The 15,493-nt window shown below is 34.9% G+C and overlaps 1 protein-coding gene and 1 long non-coding RNA gene across 7 annotated transcripts in view; both read left to right on the top strand.

The window, feature by feature from the left end:
- Positions 1 to 15,493, top strand: part of ncam2b (neural cell adhesion molecule 2b) — a 392,880-nt gene that overhangs the window by 172,785 nt on the left and 204,602 nt on the right.
- Positions 4,172 to 9,187, top strand: LOC147835349 (uncharacterized). The gene is made up of 2 exons (XR_015499702.1): positions 4,172 to 7,189; positions 7,430 to 9,187. It is a non-coding gene; the product is annotated as an uncharacterized LOC147835349 (long non-coding RNA).

Genomic DNA, 15,493 nt, shown 5'->3' with positions numbered 1-15,493 from the left:
TGTCATATTTTTGTTTTTTTAAATTGCACATTGGAGTATGGGAGAAACGCAATTTCAGTCTGCTGTGTAATGTACTGTTGCATGGTTTGATTGACAATAAAGATGACTTGACTTGACTTGACTAAATAAATATATATAATTTAATAGATATCCCTTCCCATCCCTTCCTGCAGGGAACTAGTTCAGATTACTTGGAATTTCAAAACCATTTTTTTTACACATACAGTTTTAGAGTTACATTTTCAATATTAAGCTTTTTGGGGAAAAGGGAAAAAGATAGAAGGTGCAATAAGCACTCATTATACAACCAGATATAACATATAATGTTGAACAAATATTTTTGGTTGGTCTTTGGGGGGTAATTATTAATACATCTACAAGAAATATTATTTTTCAAAATATATTTATATGCATTATAAGCATTATATGCGTTATATGCATTATAAAAGCTTATAACTATAATGATTGTAAATAAATATTGCTAAATATTTTGATTTTTTAATTGCTTGAGCAAATATTTTTGGTTGGACTTTGGACGCTAATTATTAATACATCTGCATGAAATATAAATGTTAAAGAAGAAGTTATTTTCAAATCCAGACAACATTCAGAATGACTAATGTTGAGTATAAAGGTGCAATAAACATTCATTATAAAAGCATATGTAACTATAAAAATGTAAACATATTGCTAAATGTTGAACAAATATTTTTGGTTGAACTTTGGAGGGTATGTATTAATACATCCACAAATATATATATATATATATATATATATATATATATATATATATATATATATATATATATATATATATATATATATATATATATATATATATATATATATATATATATATATATATATATATATATATACTTTTAAAACGTCAAAGGAAGTGTTATTTTCAAATCCAGGCAACATTCATAATGACTTATATTGACTGTGAAGGTGCAATAAACACCCATTATAAAAGCATATTTGACTATAAAAATGTAAATATATTGCTAAGTGTTGAACAAATATTTTTGGTTGGACTTTGGAGGGTATTTATTAATACATCTGCATGAAATATGCTTTCAACATGTTCAAGAAAGGGTTATTTTCAAATCCAGACAACATTCAGAATGACTAATGTTGACTGTGCTAAGAAACAATGTTATATATCTTTTTAAATGGAGTCAACATAGGTCACATGAAAAAACAACAATCAATTCCAATAATGTTTTGAAAAGAGAAAAATGTATTTGTAAGCTGCTTGAAATGTTTTGCAGTGCTTAAAAGTGTATTTTTGTATGCTTTACTTTGACTAGACTAAAACAACATGTTATAAAAAAGGCCAAATAGCCCAAAATTGACCAATGCATGAAAATAACAATGTTGTTTTGCCCTAAAAGCACAACATGGATCAGAACATTTATGGTACCAATTTAACAATAAGCAATTACTAATGTGTTGTCTTCAATAAATTTGCCTCATACTTTCATATTTCTACCAAGAAAATAAAATAAAAGTATGCACATGTCCCTTGCTGGCAAAATACTAACTTTTAGTGCATAGCAGACGTATGCAAATTGGTATTCATGTGCTGACTAGAGGGTGTAAAGTTCCTCCATCACACCGGCCATGTGTGAAATAGCTTTCTACTGAATTGGACTCCTGAACATTGGAAGATCTAGTGGCCATACAGTAGTCTGACGGACCAGAAGGAGAGAAGAAATAGGAGGATTAGGAGACAGGATGACAGAGAGAAACATCTATGGCGTGGGAGAATGAGTGGAGAAAGAATGTCGGACGACAGGTTGGGCATAACTCTGCGTGTGGCGAGGGATATAAAGAGTCCTGCAGGCAGGTTTCTGTGGGCCTGAGGGATGAGAGGAGAGCTTGTGTTCTGATAGGATGTGATAACTACCGTATATCAAGCACTGTTGGATCAATACTACAGCAGTACTGCACATACAAACACCCACGCGGCCATATACACAACATAAAATACTGAACAGCGCCAACGCCAGCGAGTGATCAATCTCATAGATCAATATCGTCCAATACCTAAAACAATCAACACTGCATTTGGAATTAAAATAGCTGTTTTTCAGATCCATGATAAAAATAAAAGAATGGTTAAACATGTATAGTATCACTTAATGAGGATGTAATGAAAATCTTCATGTCCATATTTTGATTGTATGATATGTCTTTTAATGAAGGATGTTGTCAAGACTATATTGGTTTGCTTTTATTTTAAGAATGTTATGTTGGAATTGTTATTTGTATCAGGTCCATAATTTGATTGGGTAATTACTCAAACATGTTCAGGGGCTTTTATTGAAAACAATAAATAAAAAGATATATATATATATATATATATATATTGGTACAGTAGTTATTAGGACTGATTAATGTGAAAATATTAATGTGTGATTAAAAGGAAAATAATAATGTGTGATTAAAAAAAACACACAAAAAAACGTCCTCTAATGACCTGTGAACTTTTTGTAATGGCTCACAAGGTATGTGTGACTATCTGAATATTTGTCATAATGTCACATATAATTTACTTTATAGATATATTTCACAAAAACATGTAAAATTCTGACAGCATTTGCTCACCCTTTTTCTTCAAACCTTTATAATTTTCTTTGTTAAACACAAAATATGATATTTTAAAGAAACCTTTAACCATTGACTTCTATAGTATTTACATTTCTCATGGAAGTCAGAGGTTAAAGGTTTTCAGCACTCTTTTTTGCATTCAACAGAAAAAGCAACTCATTTAAAGATTTAAGGTTTAAATATAGGGTTATAAACCATTTGAGAGTGCAAACAATGAGTAAATGTTCATTGTTGGATGAATCGTACCTTTAAATCTTTATAGAATTTAAAGAGCTTTAATTTAAACTTGTTCAGAGGAGCTTAAACTTTGGCTCCTAAGCAATTTTTATTTTATTTATTTTTTTAATTTAAGCAAAAATTAAACTGAAACCAAAAGACTGAGAAATCTAAAAATAGAGAGAGTTAAAGTAATCCAGATGTGTTGTAATGAAAGCATGAATCACTGTTTCTCTGGGATGAAAAGGACTTGACTTTAGACAGTTGTCTGAGGTGGTAAGAGCAGGATTTTACGACAGTACTAATCTCTTTGTCAAATTTGTAAAATTTTTTATCAAACATATCAAGATTTCTTGCACACTGGGTAATATGTGGGGCCATAAAATTTTCTTTGTGCACAAATAAAATTGATGTTTCTCAGTCTTCTCTCTCTCGTCTGCAGCTAGTGCAAAATGCAACTGCTAGACTACTCACTGGTTCCTGCAAGTATCGGGAGTCGGTAACTCTGATTTTAGCTGCACTTTATTGGTTACCCATTAAATACAGAATTGATTTTTTTATTTTATTACTTTTCTTCAAAGCCGTTAATAGTCTTGCTCCTATGTATCTTACTGACTTGCTCTCTGTATACTCCCTCTTGATTACTGAGATATTATGATCTCAATTTAATCAACGTGCCTAAAACACGCCTTACAAAATGAGGTAATCGAGCGTTTGCAAAAGCTGGTCCTAATCTCTGTAACACTTTACCAATTGACATTAGAATTTCCCCCTCCATTTTTGTGTTTACGTCTGATTAAAAGACATATCTATTTTTCCTCGCTTTTAATATGCCTTGATCATTCTTTTATTGTTTTTATTGGTTAAATTCTTCTTTTATATTCTACTTTCATTTCTGTTTTTAGAACTCTGATGCATAGCACTTTAGTTGTCTTTGGTTGTTTATAAATGTGCTTTATAAATAAATATTGTATTGTATTGTATTGCATATAATGCCAGTGATGGCATCTTCATTTGAACATGAGATTGAAAATGCAAGTTTAAAACTAGACTGTTTTTGGTCGCATATCATTTATAAGGGAAATGTGCTTGCATTCTTATGTAGCAACCCTCATCTCCACAATGGATATACATACATATTATAATGCCACAATCCTGTATGGCATTAATCAAATACTAAAGCATCCATCCCACATGACGGCAAACAAATGAAAGTTTGTTTGCCATCATAAGAAAAGTTTCCCCGAAAGGTAATTATTTCATTTGCAAACCCAGTGCTCATGTCATCAAAGCAGACCAGTGTGAAAGAAAATGGTCTGACTGCAAACACAAAGAGCAAGAACTAGGAAACCCAGCTTAAATGGAAACCCTCAGTGCCTAATTGCCCGGAGGAAAAGGGAAAGCAGAGGGAAATGACAGTGTTCCGTTATTGCGGCCCACAGGAACAGACGTGTATCTGTCAGGAAGCAGCGAGGTGTGTGTGACGCTACACTGACGGACTGCCTTTCTGACAGTCTAATCTCCATCAACCTGCCTGTCTGCTGTCACACCTCCACTAGAGCTTTCTCTCTCTCTCTTTTTCTCTCACATTCGCCTTTCCTATCGTCGCTCTGCCTTTTCCCCACAATTCCCACTTCAGCACACTGTTTATTTTCTTGCTTAGTGTACTCTTTAGTACCCACCTAATAATAAGTTTGAGTTTGGGGGGAATAAAAACTGCTGATGTACAGTTTTTCTTTTCCCAATCTCAAGACTAAATAAACAAATATCACTTTGGATAGGATATTTTCGGATAGATTCCCCTATCACAGTGAGGAGTTCTGTCTACCGCTGAACTTGATATTAAATATTGATTTTCAAGGTACAAACAATTTGTGTATCATACTGTGCCTTAGCAGACATGAATTGAATTGTATATATAAACTAGTCAAAGAGGAATAATCCAGAACTGATGATGATAGAGACCTTTGTTTATACACAATACATTTGAACGGTGCATGAAGGACAACCTTTATGCTATTTAGGATAAGTTTCAATCGGTTTTTTAATTTATTTTCTCGCTTTAAAGCAGTGGCTTCAATGAGGGGGAACTGAAACGCTTTAATTCATATCTAGAGGCTCTAATTTGTCCAAGTACACACAATCTTTGGAAAAGCTAGCCAAAGACGAGGCACCATTTAATGAGAAAAATGTTGTTCTGCATTTTGGTCCCTAACATTATGGACTTGAAACACTTCAGTATTATTATTTTAGAAAACATTAAACAATTTTCTCCCAGCCTTTCTCTCAAGCTTCCAGTGTTTGTGTAAAAAGTGCTGACTTTTCCAAAACATTTCATTTGTCCCCTGGTGACAAAGAGGTAGTTCAGAATTGCTGATGTTTTATGGTTCAAATTATGGCTTTCAAGTTGGACAAAGGATTTATATCAGCATAACCACCTGCGAAATTACAAACCAACTCTCCTTTTATAGTCGCATCTTGCCACACATTAGTGTACGTGAATAACATGCATGCATGTGCCCTTATCGCTCTTTTTCACAGTGATAAATAGACTGCATTCTGGAACAATAAATAACCAACATGGAGGGCAGGAATTGGAGCCAACAGGACAATTATATATGCACAAATTAATATCTATTTACTTAAACATTTCCCAATATTGCAATTCTAATGAGATAATTTATTTATCACCTCATACAGTGATGCACTATAATTTTTATTTGCATCTAAATCGGATGTAAGCTAACTGAATTTTCTCTCTTCTCTTTCTTTTCTTAATTCAAAGATGTTAACATTTATCTTGCCTATTGCTTCACTGATTCCGGCCTGATTTTTTAAATTAATTTTGCTGAAGCCAGAAAATTAAATAAACTTCAGCTACAACCAATCAAGTGTTTAATGACCCGTCAGAGTCTTAGCCAAACCCTATATCGCATGCAAAGACATTCATTGGTTAATATTCATTGTATTGCCAGGCCGCTACACTTCACTTGCTGGATTAAGCAGCAGTCATAAATTACTTTGAACGTATGTAACAGGATATGATACAAGGGTCTAGGATTCTTTTGAAACAATTTATGAATAACTGTTTGATTTTGAATGCACAGATAAGGAAATTTTAGGCAGGTTTTGTCAGCATTATGCTTCCATTTCACTAAACAATTTGAGTTATTTCAAGGATTCTTACGGCATGCAAAGCAAAAAAGGGCACATATTAGTACCTAAAAAGTACAAAAGTGTTCCTCTTAAAATTATTAGATACTAATATATACTTTTGAGGTACCAATATGGACCCTTCAAGTACAAATGTGTACCTTTTGAAAAGGTACCACCCCAGTGACAGCTCGCATACCTTTATTTCTGAGAGTGTACATACAGTAATGCATATAGTAAACTGTAGAAAATACGTCACAATCACCAGCGATCACTACTCCATAGATTGCTGGATCTCTCTCACAATAACTCATGGACTACAATTCCGCCATTTCTGGACTACATAATCATACATGCACTTGGCCCAGATACACATGCTTCCTCATCTAAACTGATTACATTCACATAACCTGAGGATTGTCAGAGACTGATTGCACACACTGTTTAAGCCACACACTCACCCATTCAGTTTGCCGAGTCTTGTTAACTGTAAAGTAACACTACAACGTGTTTTCCTTGTCTTGTTTCTCCGTGTTTTGACCTCAGCCTTGTTTACCTTTTGTCTCCGTCTGCCGCCTGCCTTTTGACCTCTTGCCTGTTATTCGACTACGATTCTGTACTGTCTCCATAGACCTGTTTGCACCTGTATTGACCATTGCTTGCCTGATTAAGAATAAACCTGCTTTTGGATCCAAACTCCAGTTGTATGTGTCACTCCCCGTGGTTACAAAATAAACCAGAGGTGCCCAGAGTAGGGCCCGCTGTTGGTCCATGGTAACCTTTGTTTTGGCCCACCATCCCATGTGAAAAGATAGGGAGAATGATGGGGAGTTGTTTGAGGCAAATTTCCAAGTTTATTGTACACTTTTGTCATTTTGCTTAACCGAGGAGCTACAAAAAAGCCAACTAAAATAAGCAGCTCAACTTGCTTATTCAGTATTGAGCCATAGTGTTATAAAGGGGATTGTTTATGTTTTAATTATAATAAGTTGATTATAAAACGTCAAACATTATTCCGCATCATAATTCAATATGTTTTAAAACAAATGGTCTAGTTATTTTTTTTTAATAATAAGCAAACTAATGAGCAAATTTAATGTAATATGGTTTGGTATATTTAACTTAGGCCCACAGCCCTCAATCACGTTTGGTTTTTGGCCCCTTTATAAGAAAAAGTGGTCACACTTTACAATAAGGTTCATTAGTTAATGTTAAATAATGCATTTACTAACATGAACAAACAATGAACAATACATTTACTACTGTACTTGTTTATGTTAGTTAACGTTAGTTAATGAAAATACAGTAGTTCATTGTTAGTTCATGTTAACTCATGGTGCAATAACTAATGTTAACAAACATGGACTTGGTTGTTAATAATGTAAATGTTCAATTATGATTATTAAATGCTGTACATGTGTTGTTCATAATTAGTCCATGTTAGTAAATGCATTAACTAATGAACCTTATTGTAAAGTGTTACCGAAAAAGTTTGGGCACCCCTGCTGTAAACCAATTCCTTGTTCTTTAATGACGTTTCAATATGGAATGTTCATGGAGCATTGTTGGCCATGCAGGTTGTTTGTGTGCCAGAAGTTTTGTCGTTTTGTTCTATGTATTTTGTAGTCTTCAGTCAGAGTTTGGCTTAAAAGAAAATCTGAAAGCTTCGGCAGGGTTTAAGGCAGCTGTACCTAGTGTGAGTATGCCCGAAGTTATGCTCATTTTTCAGCAAATAAGTTTAGTTTATGCATTTTACATCTACAAAACACAAATCAGAAATCTTTTGATGCAAATAAAGTTCACTTTCTATAAGTAACTGCTGGTTCCACTTACTGTCTGAATAGTTCCATCTAAATTCCAGAATAAGTGCCACTTCCCTGAGCCCTGAAAGAACCTGGGCCATTTTACACTTGAGCAGTGCACAATGGGAGCTCTCATCATACACATGTTGTGTCGATTCACCCTGGCTGCTGCATCACAGAGGTCATGTTTCCCATCAGAATGTCCCTGTGCTCTGTGTCTCACCGTAGCCCTGGGATCGAAAGAGATTGCAGGAAGGTCATGAAGCAAGAACGGTGTGCGCTAATAATCATATTTCTGAGAAGACTGGCAGGGTCACTGATTTGCTGTTTAATCAGGGAGATTTCTGGAGAGGATTTTGCAGTCAGAACTCCCAGTGTCCTCTGCTTTCTCCAAATCCTTAGAGTGTTAAACATGTAACCTTATCCAGAGTGAGCCAGATTACTTTGTTGAACTTTGCTGGAAGAGCAGGAGTTAATGAACATGATCCAAAAGTATTGCAGGTTCTTCAGAGGATGCAAAATCTCTTTGGTATTTTCACTCAATTGCTTGGTTGGAACCCGAGTTTGATTCCAACACCTTTCCTCTGCCCCCGCTGGTCTTATTTTACCTTGTCATTTGCCACAGTTATTTGGAGCCGCTTCAGGAGAAACGATTTTAAAACTGGTGCAACCAGACAGGAGAAATTGGAGACTGTTTTCTTTGCATTTTTCAAATAGCTAGGTAGGAAAACTTCAATACCCATAACTGAGCTTGTGTCCATCCAAGGCCACTCCAAGTCTGCACCAATTGGAGAGTCAAATACCACCTTGTTGCTTTTTCTTTAGTATTGTTTCTGGATGTAATAATTCAAAGACTGAAAGTTTACTGGAGTGAAGTTTCTGTGGATTCCTGTGTTGTAGCCTGCCTAAAAGCTGCAAAGAATAGCAAATATGAAGATAACACCATAATGGACATCTGGGTTTGAAGTCTACATTTCTCAGTATTTTAGGTGAAATGGAAGGTGAAACATTTTTAAAGAATCTGCCTGTTCCTGTTAGTAATTTGCGGGAAAGAGGAACACAGAAAACCTCCTGCTAAAGTCCAAAGAAAAATACAGTCAGTCCCTGGTAAAAAGGCTATTGCTCTGTTCCATTTATATCTTAAAAGGATAGTAATTTGAGCAGAGGTAAGCAGCATTGGGAAAAAATAAAGCCCAGCATCAACAAGGTCACTTTCAAATTATCAAAAATTGATTCCAAATTGCCTTCATACAAAATATAAATCATGCTAGAGTTCATAAACACTATGCAATGTATCTAAAAGCAAGTTTTCATTGAGCACTACAGAGCTACAGCAAAGTATTGTATGGTTTTTTCCCCTTTCAACTTTTAAAGGAAACAAAATAAAGTTCCTTACCCTACTTTTTTGGTGTCCTTTTTGTACCAATCACAAACAGATGGTTCTAAAATGATGGAGTTATAGACTTGTTGCTAGATGCTATTTGTTTACAGATAATCATCACCAGCGTGTGCAACAAGGCAAAGGAATAACAGAACAAATACATATCCAAGACAAGACACCATAATAATATAATGATGGCATGCAGCAAAGAACCATGCTCAAACAAAGCTTGTCATCTTCTTGTGACAAATAGCCACATGCCAAAAAAGAAAAACAGGATCTGATGTATGTCCTCTATTGTTGTTTTCGGAGCCATTCACATGTCGCTCTAAAAATTTAGAAAGATGGACTGATCCTTCCTTTAATTTGTGCGCACTTGCAGCACATTCATTCATTCATTTTCCTTTGGCTTTGTCCCTTATTTATCAGGGGTCGCCACAGTGGAATGAGCCACCAACTTATCCAGCATGTGTTTTACGCAGCGGATGCCCTTCCAGCTGCAACCTAGTACTGGGAAATACCCATACACGCTAACATTCACACAGTCATACACTACGGCCAGTTTAGTTCATCCAATTCACCTATAGCGCATGTCTTTCGACTGTGGGAGAAACCAAAGCACCCACTCGAACATGGGGAGAACATGCAAACTCCACACAGAAATGCTAACTGGTCCAGCTGGGACTCGAACCAGTGACCTTCTTGCTGTGAGGTGAGAGTGGTAACCACTAAGCCACTTTGCACTTTTAGAACAACTACATTTGAAGTAATAAACTTTTATTTAGGTTACCTATGCAATCATCAAAGACTTATTTAAAAAACTGACAACTTCATTTTACATCAAATCCCCACACTTTCATATTTGCATAATATTTTTAAACTGTACTTTCATTTCTTTTTCTTTTGGTCTAATTTGGTGTTAAATAGACCAGGGATGCTCAAACTTTTTTTGTATGAAGGGCCAAAAACCAAATACACTGATAACTTTTTGCAATAAAAGCATAAACACTAACATTTACAACACAGTGGAGTTCAGTGCTGAATACACCAGTCAAGCAGAGTCTGCCTTTGACATGATTTGTTCACCAAAGTCTCTGCATTGTCGGGTGACAGATATGCAAGTACTAACAAAATCTGATTTACACCATTTGATTGAAACAATAAAGCATTATCAATAAAACGAACAAACAAAGGGTGACATTAAATTTGAATTGACAATCTCGAAACTATCTCCATCATTCTTAGATGGGATGGTAGGCCAAATCAAAGATTACCATGGGCCTGCGAGCCCTAGTTTGGGCATCTCTGATATACTGTAGACCAAGAAGCTTGTAAGGAAACACATTCTCTCACTAGGAACTACATTGAAAGCACATGATGGACTTCACAGATTTAATGAAAACACATCGTGACTGGTTTCAGTGATATATAATGCATAAAGTGTGATAACCATCATTTATTATTTGTGAAGCTTGAACCACAGTCTTGTTAAGAACTGTATTAGTAGCAGAGGAATTGATAACACTCCATCTTTTCTGCTCTCTGAAACCCAGGGTTAAAAGGGTGGGAAATGTTTGTGTTTCTGGTTAAGTTACATGCTGTAGAAAGAGTTAAATTTTATCCATCTGTTCATAGTAAATTATTACTTTTACACACTAAATTACACACTTTATTTTGATGGTCTGTTTGTTGTTTTTAAGTTACATTGGATCTACATGCCAACTATTTCTCATTAGTGTTATTTGTTTAAGTTGTTAAGTTGGATGAGACATAACTTTCAATGAGTCTCTAATGGTGCCGGGTGAAAATGAGAACACACAACCGATGGATAAGTGGAAAAAAAGTTAACAATTTATTAAACAGAGAATATCAAAAAATGAATATAAGAATTTAGAATGTAATTTTAAATAATTGAATTAAACGAAAAACAGGAGTGTTGCTAAAACAAAGAGATAAATATAATTAAACAATCTAACTAAAGCCCCACCCACTAAACTTATTAATCAAGAAAAATGCAGAAACAAAACCATAATCTTCAGCATATGCAAAGCTTAACTAAACTACTTACCTATTCCAAAACATAATTACAAATGTGGCAACTCCTCCATAAACTCACTGACACAAAAAAAAAAACTATATGCTGCTCAAAATGACTAGAGTTCTCGTAAAGTACACACTGTTAGCCATTTGCAAAACAAGAGCTTATCTGATAATCCTATTCTCATAAAGTTTGACTTCCCAATTATAAATACTAAATTAAGCTGCACACACCTATCTAATAAATAGATCACTTAAACGAGACAAACTACACAACAACAACAACAAAATAATACAAACACAAACAAACAAGCTGGCCGACACAAGTGAAGAGTTTAGTGGTGAGCCAAGCGCTCCTCCTGAAGAGTGAAGATAAACGCCTTTTTTACATGGCGGACCAGCTCCAGATTGGTGCGTCGAGTGTGTCATAATGGTGATTGACAGCCTTCTCGAACAATGGTTGCACACCTAGGACAAGACACACAGAGGAGAGAAGAGAACGTAAAACAGAAAACACAAAAACACCACAACACATACATGAAACGTAACGTTAGATTATTAGTAGACGGAAAGGTTGGGGTTAGGGTTGGGTTTAGAGTTAGTGTAAGTTGATACCGTATGTACCTGCAAAGTTTCTTATTGTCAGTTGAAGGTGCTGTATCAGCAGATATTGAGCTGACAGTCTACTAATACTCAAATGGACCTTCAAAATAAAGTGTTACTCCAATTATTATTTTGTGAAAAGTTCACATTTCTTGCAATACAGATATAATTACAAACAACAATAACAAAAAACATGTTCTTAATTAAATTATTTAAACACAAGCTGAGATTAAATGGAAAGTAAATTAAACTAATTTCTAAGACCCCCAACTGTACGTTAATGAGGAAGCAAATAACAATGTATTACTTTAATTGTAAAGTACACATATCTGTATATTTTTAACCGAGAGCAGCTGAAGCGAAATAAAGGCTTCCCCTAGGACAGTAAACACTGTTAACAAAACAATAGTGCCATTACCAAGACAAACGTAGCGCTGAAGAATGCTGACACGCATCTCTCGCTGATAGATTACCTGAAATTGTATTCGATATATCAAGCGGATTTACAACAGGAACAGACAATGATTTCCTGAAGAATGGAACAAACTTTATTAAGCTGTTTCCTCCGGATAGAGGTTTGTTCAGGGATTTAAGCAATAATTGTTGTTTAGAGAGATAACGAAACAGCTGTAACGGCACATCTCTGTACATTTACAGTGATTTATCTGACGAATAGGCTTACAGAAGTGCTCCAGAGAGAGAAATGCAATGAGGCCACTGCCAGAAGGACAAATGAGAGCTTTCCTTCAATGTGATTAATCTACATGCGCACTCAACAAATCTCTATCAGCAGAGAAATAGGGCAGTTATAAAAAGTAGAAACTAGCCACACATGACGAAACATAGATACATTCGTTTTTGTCACTTTGAGGTAAGTCTGTTTATCAGTGTTTAATTTATCATGTCGTTTGAGGTCATATTTATGTCTTGTTTGGTGTTTGGATAGTCGCTGTCTGCACAGAGGCAACCTTTATAGTTTGAATGGGTTTTAATTCCAGTAAAAAGTCTTGAGAAATATGCCATCGTTGAGGCACTTTATTAATTATAACTTAATTATATACACAATAGATAGGAAATTAACTGAGTTCCTTGCGGATTTGAAATAAATAAGTTTCCTGGTGTTCAATAATGGATTTCGAGTTACACAAGGGTTGTCAGCTTGAAATTAAATTGATATTTAATTGAATAGTTTTTTCAAAAATGCATTCATATATATATATATATATATATATATATATATATATATATATATATATATATATATATATATATAATTTTTTTTTTTTTTTTTCAAACAGGGTTCAACGGGTTGTACAGTTAAATGCAAAAACATAACACAGTTAATCACATCCTCTATTAAACTTTGGTTTTGCATTGTATTTGTGGGTGATAATGGGACATTTACAAAACAAACAGTTTAAATAGAAATCTTAACTTATGATCCTTATTGAAAAATGATTAAATTTTTCTCTGGTTCATTCCTTTTAATACAAGCTGTGCAATTAACCCTTCGCTAAGCCACACCCAAAAACCGCTACACACCAATCATTGCTTAACAATGGAAGCTACGCACAGGAGGTCTGTCAAGCTTTCCAGCCATGGAAACAAGCCAAAGCGTTGTGCATATGGATTTTGCAAATCTGATAACCGGTGTCCTAAAAGTTTGGACGGAGGGGTGGAATTTTTTTTCCCTTTCCAAAACCTAAAACCCAAGGAGAGAAATGCCAGCTTGGATCAAGCTCTGTGAGGGGCGCTAAAAGAGCAGGGTTAAGTTGGTTTTGTTTTGGATATTCCTGACACATTCAATGATAGACGGCAATAACTTAAAAACCTCTTACCCTAAAAAAAGATCTACACTGTGTTCCCAACAAAAATACAAAGTAGAATATGTTTCCCAGCTATCTTTTTCTTTCGCTTGATGTTATGAGCACTGCTTTGTTTAAGCCCTCGCAATAGCTTTAAGAGTGAGCACAATCTAGTCAGATTTCTATCTGTTTCAAGCTACAAATATTTGAAATTACATATCAACAGAACAAAAATGAGATGTGATCACAATCTGAGCACTTGAGATCAACATACTTCACCCACAGCTGTTTTTCAGCAATTTATAACACTCATGTCCATGTCAGAGCTACAATTCACCGTTGTTTTGGTGGTCTTTTGGAGATTTAGTATTTGGTGATGATGTTATAGATTAGAAGGTTATAGTCTGCTTTTATATTTGGTCTCGGATTTATATTAATATAATCCTCTTTCTGACTGTTTTTTTATGAATTAATTATGTAGAAGCACTGTCCATGTGTGTTTCCTCGTCGAGGAAAGCGTATCCTCACAAGTATATTGAAAACACAAAGTGTTGCAGTGCAACAGTCTACTATAATAATAGTAATAGTATAATAATAGTATATAATAGTCTATACTTTATATAGTCATTTAATCGTTTGTTTAATTTTATATTAACCTCACCTAAAGAAACTGATTGTCCCGCGACTCCAGAGTAGGTCCTGACCTCCACTTTTGGGAACCACTTGTTTAATGTGCTACTGAATCAAATATGCATCAGATGATAAATCAAAAAAGAGTGTCACAAATAATCTAATGTCATAGCTTTCCACCCTTGTGCTTAGTGCTTTGCTTTGTCTACAAACACAGGCCACACAAGAACGAGAGAAAATAAAAAATGGCTGATATCTATTTTCTGTAATGACAGATTTAGACAGGGTCAGTTTTCTATTTGTGTTATTTATGAAGCAGAGAATGAAAGCAAGAAAGAAAGATAGAGATAGACATGGCGAGAAAGATGGCTAGAGACCAGGAGACACTCTTGCATGGAGTAGAATATCAAATGCGCTGAGCAGAATGATTGCGTATTCTTCTCAGGCTTTTGCTTAGTGAGACTGGTGGCAGAGATTTCTGATTGGTGATCAGAGATACGCCGGAGCCCATGATCGAAGCCTCCAAACTTGACACACATACACACACACACATATCTGAGTCTCACAGACTGCACACAAACACACACAGGAATAGTTCATGCAGAAGTGAGAATTACTCTCTTTCAGTTTCTTCTATTTCTCGTTGGTATATTTCTGTGCAATGCAAATAGGAAATCTTAAAGAAGCTTTACATAAATTTTTGCCAAATGATGATAGTGACCATGAACCACTGACCAATGTGACAACAGCTTAGCTTTGTTTCACACACAACTATTTTATGACCTCAATTGATTTGAAATATATAGTGCCCAAGTCGTATAGACAGTTTGATCGATGTCACACCATCTTTGTTCCCCTGGGCTGAAGAACACTGAACTGACTCAAGCTGAATAATTAAAATGCTGTTTAGTAGAACTGCTTTGTTTCACATCAATGAACTTCACCATTACTGACCCTAATCGAACCAATACTGAAATTATGATTCGGTAAAACAAATGAAGCTATTTTCATTAGTGCTTCCTTATTGGCAAGTTTTAATGATCTTTTTTCACAGTTCGGTTCCTGTAGTTGATTCTATATTTGGATTTTAAATAAAACACAATTTTGATCTCAGTCAAGTTTTTTTGCTCTCAATTATTTTTTTTTTTACATTTAATTAAATTATTAGTTAATTTCAATCTGGCCAACTTCATGCATATACGACTTTACATGACTAGTGAAGCAGCAAAACTTTTTATGCACTCCATGAT

This window comes from Danio rerio, chromosome 9 (assembly GCF_052040795.2).
Source record: "Danio rerio strain M-AB ecotype USA chromosome 9, GRCz13ab, whole genome shotgun sequence".
In the NCBI taxonomy this organism is placed as follows: Eukaryota; Metazoa; Chordata; class Actinopteri; order Cypriniformes; family Danionidae; genus Danio; species Danio rerio.
Note: the sequence above shows the minus strand (reverse complement) of the source record. Positions and strands in the feature narration are given on the sequence as shown.